Here is a 13,353-nt window from a genome sequence, read left to right as displayed (position 1 = left end):
TGGGATTAACTGAGACAATGGAAAGAATGTAAATCCACCGCAAGGACTAGACGTGTGTGAGTCATGTCTCATTCACAGGACTCAAAGTCAAGGTGCAGATGTGATCTTACAGAAAATGGAGAAGAATCCAAGAAAACAGAAGGAATTCCAGTTCCTGATAAAATGCAAAACTTTGATACATTGTAATTCGGCTAAAGGCCGCTTTACATGCTGCGATATCGTTATCGATATCGCTAGCGAGCGTACCCGCCCCCATCGTTTGTGCGTCACAGGCAAATCGCTGCCCGTGGTGCATAAAATCGTGCAGACCCGTCACACTACTTACCTGCCTAGCGACGTCGCTGTGACAGGCAAACAGCCTCCTTTCTAAGGGGGCGGTTCATTCGGCGTCACAGCGACGTCACTAAGCGGGCGCACAATAGAAGCGGAGGGGCGGCGATGAGCGGGATGTAACATCCCGCCCACTTCCTTCCTTCCTCATTGCTGGCGGCCGCAGGTAAGTTGAGGTTCCTCGTTCCTGCGGTGTCACACGTACCGATGTGTGCTGCCGAAGGAATGAGGATCTACATCGCTACGATAATTGGGAATATGGGGGATGTCACCGATGAGCGATTTTGCATGTTTTTGCTCCTAGGTGTCACACGCAACGACATCACTAAAGCGGCCGGATGTGCGTCACAAATTCCGTGACGCCAACAACATCGCTTTAGCGATATCGTAGCGTGTAAAGCGGCCTTTAGGCCATCTTCACATTTCCGTTTTTTTTGCATCAGTCAGCTGAATTGCTTAACGCTTGTGACTGATGTTGTACAACGGGTGACAAGAGATGGAATTTCTTGTCATGAGAAAGCGGATTCCGTTGAGAGAGAGAACGATCAGCTGATCGCTCTGAAAAGCCAGCCGTCGGGCGATCAGCTGATTGCTCTGAAAAGCCAGCCGTCGGGCGATCAGCTGATTGCTCTCAAAAGCCGGCGGCCGGCTTTTCAGAGCGATCAGCTGATCTCCCGGCGGTCAGTTTTACAGAACGATCAGCTGATCGCTCTCAAAAGCCGGCCGCCGGGAAATCAGCTGATCGCTCTCAAAAGCTGGCCGCCGGGAAATCAGCTGATCGCTCTCAAAAGCGGGGCGATCATTTCAGTTTAAAACCTGCGTGGGGGAGGGGGGAGAGAGAGGAACTGATTTTACATGATTTCGGACGTTTTGCTGCACATGTTGGGCATGCTCAGTAAAACGTGACAGATTCCTGCACCATTATGCCTCCTGACTGATTCCAATGGAATCCTGCGGGGTGCGTTTTCTTGCCGCAACAAAAAACATTGCATGCTGCGTCCCTCCCGCCCGACGGTCAGTCAGTAAACAACTGATGCGCCGCGCGGCGGATGCAATGCAGGGTCATCGGTCACAATCCGCCGCTCATACAAGTCTATAGGAAAGAACGCAAGCCGCCAAACAGATTGCGTTGTTTATCAGAGCGGCGGATTGTGACTGATCCTAAACAATGGAAATGTGAACCTAGCCTAATACAAAGGATACCAGAGTGTTTGAAACCCATAGCTGTTTTTTTTTCTGAGAGTAATATGGAATCCAATTTTTAATTTTTCCAATAAAGTTTTACATTTTATCAGGAGAAGGAACGACTTTTCTATTCTTGGATCTCCCGTGCCCCTGGACTTCATGAGCCGTATGTGGTCAGATAGCTGCAATGTTTTCTTTTTTGCTATTTATCCAATAATGGAAACTAATATTGACTATATATATATATTTTTTTTCTTTTTTTTAAATCTCTGTTGCCCCAGTAGGGAATAGCTGGTACTGTTTTTTCTAGAAAATGGGGCCCTGGGCAAAGTAGCAATCCTACTTATAATTTTATAGTTTTCAAGTCCCTGGTGGTAGGGGTTAGTAAACTGCAATTCTTAATTAATCCAAGGCTGTGAATGGGTAAGTTTAGATTAAATATCAACAGCATCACTTTCCCAGTCTCTGGTTGTGTCGTGCCCACGGAAGGGGGTACTCGGTCCCGGGCGGTTGCAAATGGGAATGTCACTCTGGTGGCCGTTGCCCGGTCGCATGCCCTGGGGCTTCTTTTGTAAAAGGGGAGTATTTATAGGGAGATAAGAGTTAATGGTCATGTGAGGCCACCTGCGGGTTTGGTTAAAGGTGGAGAACCGCCGCTGCTGAATGGGAGTACTCCCAAAGCTGGTAACAGCAATGACGTTAGGCCCTACGCAGGTAGAGCCGTGCCTGGGAGATGTATAGGGCAATACCGGAGACCACACCAGGTTCTCTTGAACAGTCTCTACTCACTCAGGCCCTTGGATTACTGGTTCAGGTCCCTTGGAGTATCAATGCCAATGTAGTGACCTAGGTTGCTCTGTCCCCAGCGCTCTCTGCTGGTTGGGTCCCTGTAGCTTGGAGCGTTTGGGTCCCGACTGTCCCTTTTGGGGGTTACAGTCTCCTCCATACGGCGGGCGGTGCAGACCCTGTGGGGAGATAAGTGTCCGAACCCTGATCCTAGTTTACTGCTGATGCCCCCGGATTATTTGGTTCGGTGAAGTCCATGAAGGTGTCCTCACCGAGCAGGTATTTATCAAGCTGTGTAGAACTGGCGCCTGATCTAGGGTCCTGTGCCTCGTGCGTGCTCCTGTCCCAGCGGTACTTGTATGTACCCGCCCTGGCAACCTATCTCCCGTGCCCCTGGGGTCACCGCTGCACGGACCCAGCTCCGGCACGTTCGCACACCTCTCTGTACGCCTCACTTCTCTAGACTCACCACTGACCCCTCCCACCAGGCTGGCTAATCTTGGACTCGTTCCTTCCATGGCGACCATTCCCTTTTATGGTTAACCCTCTATGCCCGGTGTGGAGTGGAGAACTAGGATTTTTGTTGTGTGTTGGTTGGTGGTCTCGGCACTGGTACTCCAGGTCCAGGGGGTAAGTCCTGCATCCCCAAGAGGATGCAGTTCCTTGTAGTGCCCTGAGTGGCTCAGGGGCGCTACAGTTGTACATCACAGCTGCAGTATGGTGACTTGCCCCACAAGTCTTACTTTGTATAAATAGGGATCAATCAGATCAGTGTGCTATATTAGAAGCAAAATTGGAACGATTGCAGTCGTAGAGATTGTGACTATTACCAGGCCTGTGCAGCGGGAGGGGGCGAGGACCCCAGAGTCTGAGGACGCACGTTCAGCTCAACTCATTAGATCTCTGCACTCTAATACATGCCGTCAGCCGATCAGCGGCCAGCAACTGATGTTAGCATGTCCCAGACTGGGGGAGCACATGCTGATGTAGGCTGCCAGCTCCTGCGTAGGCTGCAGAAGACTATTTTGTGGGGAGCAGAGGAAGGGAATAGAATTTTTCATTTTTTAATGGGTTAAAAAACTGCGGCAGAATGGGAGAGAGATATACCAGGGAGCCACCCAGGAGGGGGGACACATATACCAGGAAGAGGCCAAGGATGGAGGACATATATACCAGGAAGACCCCCAGATAGGGGGACATATATATACCAAGAAGGAGCCCAGGATGGGGGACACATATACCAGGAAAAGGTCAAGGATGAGTGACATATATACCAGGATGGAGGTTATATATACCAGACAAGAGCCCAGGATGGGGGACCTATATACCAGGATGGAGGTTATATATACCAGGAAGGGGCACATATATACCAGGAAGAGGCCCAAGATGGGTGACATATATACCAGGATGAGGATTATATATACCAGGAAGGGGCCCAGAATTGGGGACATATATAACAGGAAAAGGCCCAGGATGGGTGATATATATACCAGTATGAAGATGATATATACCAGGAAGGGGCCCAGAATGGGGGACATATATAACAGGAATAGGCCCAGGATGGGTGACATATATACCAGGATGAAGATGATATATACCAGGAAGGGGCCCAGGATGGGGGACATATATAACAGGAAGGGGCCCAGTATATACGAAGATTTTTAACAAATATACCAGGATGAGCCCAGGATGGGGAACATATATACCAGGAAGGGGCCCAGGATAGGGAAGGCAGCACATGCCTTTATAGGATTTAGAATGCTACAAGGGTCCATACATCTGACCAACAATGCAGGGTAGGGGCTAGAGGGGCAGATCCTTATTTTGCACCAGGTCCATCGGACTCCAGTTATGCCATTGATTAGAATGTTATACAAATAAGTCCCATCGATATACTACAAGCATACAACTGGAAATCCAAACTAATCAGTACGGAGTGGATTTGTGCAGAGTGTGCAGCACGGCTCGGTGAGTGGATTCCCACATAATGAGTAGGTTTGTCTCCCTTCTGTGGGTGTCAGCAGTCTCGCTCCTCAGTCACAACCAATTTCAGGATTCCAGGATAATGATGTAACGCGTGAGGTCAGGACCAGACTTCTTTTTTTTTTTAAAGAACGCGACTAATAATACAAAGAAGTTCCACATGGATGCAATTAAATAGGTTTAGGTCCTGATCACACATCATGGGACTAAAGACAAAAAAAGTTTTCATTTAACCTTCTAGTTCTTTTAGTTTTGTATCTTCTTTATATTAGTCTTTCTTTGAGTAGTAGGTGCAGAGACGGGCGCTGACAGCATTTATTGACGCAGGTGCGGAGTCTGAATTTGGAATCTCCTCCACATCTCTACAGCTGTAGGGATCACGTATGTCAGTCTGCTGCACACTTACGGTATTAATTATTGCCTACTGCAGAGGAACTAATTTGCAATCAGCCACTAGGTGGCGCTCTTCTATACAGACTTGCAGGTTAGATGTTCGCTTTATACATTTCCTTCATTACAGCTTCATCACTTTACAATCTGTTCCCTATTAAATGAAATCTGTCACCACATTTGACCTACATAAACTATATGGGCATACAGGATACAGACTGCTGAAAAAAGCCATACCTGCCTGCCTCCTATCAGATGCCTTGTTGTGGATAAACCATCTTTATACCACTTTATGTGATTGACCTCTTCCAGGCTATGGGGTGGCTGTTTACCGGAAGTGACCTCCACACCTTATTATTATTTGCATCATCGGCATCCTCCATACCTCATTATTATATGCATTGCCTCCCTGTGATACCGGGTCCTGGACAGGAATTCTCGCACCGGCGGTTTCCATCTCCCATCGCTCCTCCTCAGGGTTCCGCCCTTCACGTTCTTTCTGTGCCAGGAGTCACTGGTACTTTAGTAGTGCAAGGTTTCTACACGCCGTAAACGACTGGGAGCAAAACCAGCTATTTTTATTTTTTTTAACCCAAAAAATGGTATATAGACTAAAAAGGTACAATACCATTTTTCATTTCTACAGTGGAAAATGCCATAGCATAACCACACATTTCGCTCTTTGAATTGCAAACTTTGCATAAGGACCATAAAAACTAAAAGACAAACCCAAGATGTTGCATTAAAGGGGTTGTCTAGGTTTGGGATGAAAGTCTGCAGGCACGAATGACTTCTTTCAGCGCGCACATTGCACGCTGTCAGGACTCTCTAGTGCTGTTGGCGAGAGCAGGTAGTCTAAAGGCCGCTTTGCACGCAACGACATCGCTAACGAGATGTCGTTGGGGTCACAGAATTCGTGACGCACATCCGGCCTCGTTAGCGACGTCGTTGCGAGTGAAACGCCCGAACGACCGTTAGCAATCAAAATTACTTACCTTATCGTTGATCGTTGACGTGTCGTTCTATTCCCATTTATCGTTGCTGTTGCAGGACGCAGGTTTTTCGTCGTTCCTGCGGCAGCACACATCGCTATGTGTGGCACCGCAGGAACGAGGAACATCTCCTTACCTGCGGCCGCCGGCAATGAGGAAGGAAGGAGGTGGGCGGGATGTTTGGCCCGCTCATCTCCGCCCCTCCGCTTCTATTGGGTGGCCGCTTAGTGATGTCGCTATGACGCCGAACGAACCGTCCCCTTAGAAAGGAGGTGGTTCGCCGGTCACAGTGACGTCGCTAGGCAGGTAAGTATGTGTGACTGTTACTAGCGATGTTGTGCACCACGGGCAGTGATTTGCCCGTGACGCACAACCGACGGGGGCGGGTACGCTCGCTAGCGAGATCACAGCGTGTAAAGCACTCTTTAGTGTGGCAAGTATGAGATTTGCATCCTTCTGGACACAGTCTGACTAGACAAACGAGGCCTCGCTCAATAGACGTGAATTGATCGAGGCTGAGAATGTCTAGTTGGCATGTGAGTATTTATGCAAATTGCATACTTGAGGTCAATTGTTAACCTGCTCCGGAGAATCATGACCTAGTGCAGATGTCATCTCAAACCAAGATAACCCCTTCCACATGGATGTGATGCAGAATCCCTTGGATGGGTGCACACTAGTAATGGGTGAGTGTAGCAGATGAGACGCTCGGAAAGGGCTCAGCCCCATTACCGGTATCATGACAGCCAAAGATTTTACACGCTGAGTCAGTATACCAAGATCCAGGGGATCCTACCTTACCCCCATTCAGAGCTGCTCGTGTGGTGCTACTCACAAATGTCACCATCTGGACATCTGCTCTTCATAGCGGTTTGCTAGACCTGGTGCAAATGTCCTAGCTAGCAGACAGCTCCGAACCACATATCAGAGTATCAGAGGCCCGCGAGCCACATGTGACTCTTTATCCAACACTTCCATTGCCAATTGCAGCGATAAAAAAAAAAAAAAAAAGGACAATGCTATAACATTTATATATGTGTTCATCCCAACAAATCTACCGTATGTGCATCATCATAAAATTAATGGGACAAGTACCCAGGTCAGAACTATTGGATCTGGAATGCACAAACCCCGCTAGCAGAGATCCAGTTGTGCCTTCAGATATTCGCTTGTTAGAAGGTCTGGACAATATCAGGATCTACCAACAAGACATGGGCCGCTTAGAATAAAACATTAATGCCCATTGGTGGCCAGCAAAGAGGAATCCCCATCGGTTGCAAAATCCATTGTTGACCGGCCCTGAGCAGTGGCGTAACTAGAGTTTGATGGACCCCAGTGCAAAGTATGGACCTGCGGGGGCCCCCACCAACACTCGGGGTACAGGATAATGAAGCTGACACTTGGCTCTTTCCCTCAGCACTCAGATTTCCCATGATCTGAAATCCCTCTATCAGCAGCCAACTTTCCTATGTTCTAATATCCATCTTGACCCACCCCATAGTTCTCTATTATACTGCACTACATAGTCCTTCATATATTATAATGCAACCCATAGTCCTGCATGTTTTATAATGCAGTTGTAGCACCCACAGGGCAAGGGGTAAAATGTACTCATCGCCAGGCCAGTGATGTCGGGTCAGGGGGATGTCACAGGTGGCCCTGCCCGGCTCTGTGGCCCCGAGGTGTACAATAAAAGGGAGGATGGAATAGTAGTTTGTCTTGTGACGCCACCTGTGGTACGCGGCCAGGGATTAGCTGCCACTGCAGGTGATGTCCTCTGGGGCTGGTGGTGTCACAGCAAGGATGATTCTGCTCCCCACAGGTGGAGCGGGCCCCAGGGAAGATGGATGTTGTAGTCGTGGCCGTTGGTTCCGGCAATAAGAGGCTGAGTTAGCTGCTGCGGTTCCAGGTCTTTTTACTCACAGTTCAAGTGGTGCCTTAGGGTACCGGTCTCTGCCGTGATGGGCCCCAGCCAATCCCGGATAAGTTGGAGATAGGCACCAGTATACTGAAATGTCCTTTCCTGAGGGTTGCCCCTGTGGAAGTAAGGAACCCAGGCTGAGTTTCTTGCTCTAAGACACAGGCCCAGTGAAGAAGACAGAAGGAAGAAGGTGGTATCGTGTTGCCAGAACTGTAGTCCCGACTTGCCTAAAGATCATGTAAGAGTTGTTCCTACTTCTACCCTAAGTGGTGCCCACCCCCAAGGTGGTTGTCCTTGTGGCGCCCCTGACCTGGTCAGGCACCACTGAGTACTGCACCCATGCTGGGGACAGTACAATACAGGTAATCCAGAAGGCTGACCGAGGTGTGACTACACAGGCGCATAGTGATCAGGTCTCACACATGTACCTATGAGAGGACCCCTGGGGATCCCAGGAGGGGGAAAAGCCTTCGCCTCCACTGGAATAGTGGAGGGGGCCAAAAGCCTCCATCTCCTCTCAAGGGGTGTGGTAAGAGAATCTGGTTGCTAGGTGGCGTAGGCAGGCACAAAAGGGAAAAGAGAAGGAGGAGTAAACGGTCTGAAGCAGAGTGTGGAGGAGTGAGGAGCATGGCAGTGGAGCTCAGACAAGAGCAGCAGTGCAAGTCCCACGAGTGAGCCGGTTTAGTGTGCAGCTCAGGAAGAGCAGAAGCAGACCCTGGAGCTGTTACAGTCTAACAGCGTCCGCGCAGTGACTACCGACGGGGGAGAACGGTCACCTGGTAGTGCTGCCCGAACACCACACACAGCTGGAGAGAGAGCAGTGTAGTGGAAAGTAAGGAGACTGTCAGGGAGTACCAGGCCCAAACGGGCGGCAGATCCCGATGCGGGGATAGATCCACCTTTCCTTGCTAAACCTGCCGGTGTGGGGCCCTTAAAGCCCACGCCACAACACCACAAAAGCCGCAGCCACGTAGCCACAGTTAGGGCCCATAGTTCACAGGAGGCAAGCAGCTGGAGTGATCTGGTCCAGGCGACAAGCAAACGGCAAACAAACGAGGGGAGCAGCTACTTCCCTGGGTGACCCCCATAGGGATTAAAAGTCGGGGTTACCACAAACCACAGAGGGGCTAAGGAAGGCGAGTCGGTAGCCACCCTCATCAGTCAGCCTGAAGGATACCTGGTTCCATCCTGGTTCATCCCAGCTACGCCCGGGTTACTCACCCTGCCATCAACAGTGAGTAAAACCCCTGAAAGACATTCTGCTTGTGTGGAGTTATTCTGCGCCTTGTGGTTCTACACACCTACACAGGGCCCTGGGGCTTGCCTCACTCTCAGGAGGCTATTACAACTGACTGCACCCACCATCAGCCCCAGGCATCCCTTAATCTGCAGTGGCGGTCCCCACTGACCGCAATTCTGAGAGTGGCGTCACGACAATCCTAAAAGAAGATCTCCTACCTGTGACAAGATCCAGCTGAGTGGAGTCCCTGAAGGTAATGCACCGACACTGCACTAGCGGGGCTTCACATCCTAGTGACCTGGAAAGTCCCATGATTCGTGATGGTCACCCCCCTGTCTACCCTAATCCAGTCCCCAGTGAGAAGGTACCCAAGCTATATGTAAGGTGAAATGTGGAAACACCGGTGGTTAACCCCCTCCTTACCCGAGATGAATACTGCACCCTGAGGTGCAGTACCCTGTGGCAACTGAAACCTCAGGGGCGCCCCCCCCCCCCCATAGTACATGTATAAGGTATCCACCATAGTCTTCTGTATATTATAATGCAGCCCCCATAGACCTTCATATTGTATTATGCACCCCTATAGTCATGTGTAAGGTGTCCTTCATGTTGTGTTATGCAGCCCCATGGACCTCCATGTATAATGCACCAGTATAGTTCATGTATAAGGTGTCCTTCATGAAGTATAATGCAGCCCCATAGGCCTCTGGCCAGTGTCCTCATTGATTAAAAAAAAAAAAAAATAACCCACACACACACAAGTACTTACCTCTCTTCGTCACCATCCTGACGTCTCAGCACAGCAGTCGCACAGGAGTGATGTCATCGTGATGTCAAGCGCAGGGAGCGAATGATTAAGCATGGAGCGGAGCACGCCGCTCAAGTCTTCATCATTGCTGTGTGCAATGACGGGCAAGGGCTGACACTAAGCCCCCCTAATTCACAGGCCATATACTGGCCGCGTGGTCTGCCACAGAACAGCGCAGCTCCTCTCACAGAGGAGCCGGTTGCTGATCTACAGGGCGGACGCCAAGCGCCTAATACTGCGGGCCCTAGGCCTCTAAACCTGCGGGCCCAGTCGCTATGGCGACCTCAGTCGTTATGTCCCTGGCCTGAGCGTCATAACTTAATATGCAGACACAAAGCTTCATGGCTAAAACCGTCAAATCAGATTAGCTGGTCTTACATTGTGATCAGTGGCGCAACACAAACATTGTCACGTCTGCCGAGTGGATTAACTCAAGAATCCCAAAATGAACCTGTAAAGCAGGGAACTCGCTGACCACAGCACAGAGTCCTCTGCTGCTGAAATCAAAGAACCCCGGCTGCAGAAGCTGGAATATTATATTATAGTATATCTATCTAATTAATCTATCTATCTATCTATCTATATATATATATACACACATACACACACACATACATATATACATACATACCATACATACACACACACACACACACACACACACACACACACACACATATACACACAGTATGCAAACCCTGGCAAAAATGTTGGCCTCCCCTGGCTCTGAGCATGTTCATTCAGTTGTTTTACTTTTGTTAAAAAAAAAAAAAAAAAAAAAGCAGATCACACACATGGCACAAACCTAAAGTTATTTCAAATTGCAACTTTCTGGCTTTAAGAAATACTAAAAAAAAAATCCTGAAAAGAATGTGTTGGCCAGTAACAGTTACTTTTCAAGACCAAACAGGGGGAGAAAAATATGGAATCACTTAATTCTGAGGAAACAAATTATGGAATCATGAAAAACAAACAAAAGAACACTCCAATACATCACTAATATTTTGTTGCACCACCTCTGACTTTTATAACAGCTTGCGGTCTCTGAGGCATGGACTTAATGAGTGACAAACAGTATCTTCATCAATCTGGCTCCAACTTTCTCTGATTGCGGTTGCCAGATCAGCTTTGCAGGTTGGAGCCTTGTCATGGACCATTTTCTTCAACTTCCATAGATTTTCAATTGGATTGAGATCTGGACTATTTGCAGGCCATGACATTGACCTTATGTGTCTTCTTTCAAGGAATGTTTGCACAGTTTTTGCTCTATGGCAGGATGCATTATTATCTTGGTAAATTATTTCATCATCCCCAAACATCCTTTCAATTAATGGGATAAGGAAAGTGTCAAATTTCAATGTAAACTTGGACATTTATTGAAGCTGTAATGACAGCCATCTCCCCAGTGCCTTTACCTGACATGCAGCCCCATATCATCAATGACTGGAAATTTACAGATGCTCTTCAGGCAGTCATGTTTTTATTGCTTATTTTTTCTGTATGTAAATCCCATTTCCTTTAGGCGGTTTCTTACAGTTCGGTCAGAGACATTGACTCCAGTTTCCTCCCATTCATTCCTCATTTGTTTTGTGGTACATTTCCTGTTTGAGACATATTGCTTTAAATTTCCTGTCTTGACGCTTTGATGTCTTCCTTGGTCTACCAATATGTTTGCCTCTAACAACCTTCCCATGTTGTTTGTATTTGGTCCATATTTTAGACACAGCTGACTGAACAACCAACATCTTTTGCAACATTGTATGAGGATTTACCCTCTTTAGCGTTTGATATTTCTCTCCTTTGTTTCAATTGACATCTCTTGGGTTGGAGCCATGATTCATGTCAATCCACTTGGTGATACAGCTCTCCAATGTGTGATCACTCCTTTTTAGATGCAGACTAACGAGCAGATCTCATTTGATGAAGGTGTTAGTTTTGGGAATGAAAATTTACAGGGTGATTTCATAATTTTTTCCTCATAATTGAGTGATTCCATAATTTTTCCCCCTGTGTGGTCTTGAAAAGTAACAGTTACTGGCTAGCACATTATGATTCCATGATTTTTTTTTTTTAGTGTTACTTAAAGCCAGAAAGTTGACATTTGAAATTACTCTAGTTTTGTACCATCTGTGATCTGTTTAAACAAAAAAATAAAAAACAAAAAAAAAAACCACCAACTGAATAAACATCCTCAGAGCCAGGCGAGTCCATAATTTTTGCCACGGGTTGTATATAAATTTTGTTTTATATGCAGAGGACCCAATATTCAGATCAGCATTTCTCCAAAGACTACAAAACCTGGCTCCAAATTATTACTGCTTTGCAGACCATGAAGTCCACATCGGTGGTCATTATCTATAATGTGGATGAACTTTTGCAAATTTTCATCCAAGATGTTACCAAGAAGCATCAAAAAAATCCCTTCTGTATCCAAACTGTGTACACATAGCCTTTAAAAGAGGATCTTTCACCAGTTTGAGAAAGCACAGAATAGTGGCTGCAGAGCAAAGTTAAATACATAATAGTATTATTACTCATGTGCAGATCTATTAGCTGATAAAGTTAAGGTTATAATTTTCAATAAGCCCAAATGCGTGTTAGAGATTGTCATACAGGTAAGAAAATTAGTACAAATGATCAATTCTAAGCAGGAAGAGTTCTGCAAGGGAAGGGGATAAGACATCTCCAGGTCAGAAGATTGGGCTGTCTACTGTGAGACAAGTGGTAATAGCTTCAGCCCAGGTGTCTGCAGCTACGGTGTAGTATAGATCACAGCAGAGGGCAATAAATACTCACAGATCTCCTCTCAGGACAGTATCAGTGTGGGAAGGGGCAGGAAGAATACAGGAGAGGCATTACTAATGTGTCCATCTGCAGCTCTCTCAGCTCTAGCCCTTCCTGCCACCTGATTGGTGAACATCATACAGGGGGCAAAGTGCAGATCCCCAGAGAAGACTCTCTCGTAAACCAAGAATCAGCAAAAACACTAGTGCATGCCCTCATCATTTCCTACCTAGACTACTGCAAGCTCCTGTTCTGTGGCCTCCCTTCTAACACTCTTGCACCCCTCCATGCTATCCTAAACACTGCCACCCAATGAAGCCACCTCTCCCCTTGCTATTCCCTGGCCTCTCCACTCTGCCAATCCCTTCATTGGCTTCCCATTGCCCAAAACAATCCAGTTCAAAACACTAACCATGACATACAAAGCCATCCACAACCTGTCTCCTCCTTACATCTGTGACCTAGTCTCCCGGTATCTACCTGCACATAACCTCAGATCCACACAAGATCTCCTCTCCTTCCCTCTTATTTCCTCTTCCCACAATCGCATATAAGATTTCTCCCGCGCCTTCCCCATACTCTGGAACAGTCTACCACATCTCATACTCTCACCTACCGTGGAAACCTTCAAAAGGAACCTGAATACCCACCTCTTCTGCCAAGCCTACAACCTGCAGAAGCCCTCAGTCTACTATACCACGGCATGACCAGCTCGGTCCTCACCCATCTCCTGTAGACTGAGCCCTCACGGTCAGGATCCTATCTCCTCCTGTACCAGTCTGTTTTGTATTGCTCACGATTATTTTACTTGTTTCTCAGTTGTGGTCACTACTCCATGATGTGGCTAGTTTACTATGCTCAAAATTAGCAATGGCTCCTCTAAGGGTTTGCATCTTCTTAAAGCACCACTCCAGCATTTGTTTACTATTTTTTC

The sequence above is a fragment of the Anomaloglossus baeobatrachus genome, chromosome 5 (assembly GCF_048569485.1).
Source record: "Anomaloglossus baeobatrachus isolate aAnoBae1 chromosome 5, aAnoBae1.hap1, whole genome shotgun sequence".
In the NCBI taxonomy this organism is placed as follows: domain Eukaryota; kingdom Metazoa; phylum Chordata; class Amphibia; order Anura; family Aromobatidae; genus Anomaloglossus; species Anomaloglossus baeobatrachus.
This window is presented reverse-complemented; position numbering follows the sequence as displayed.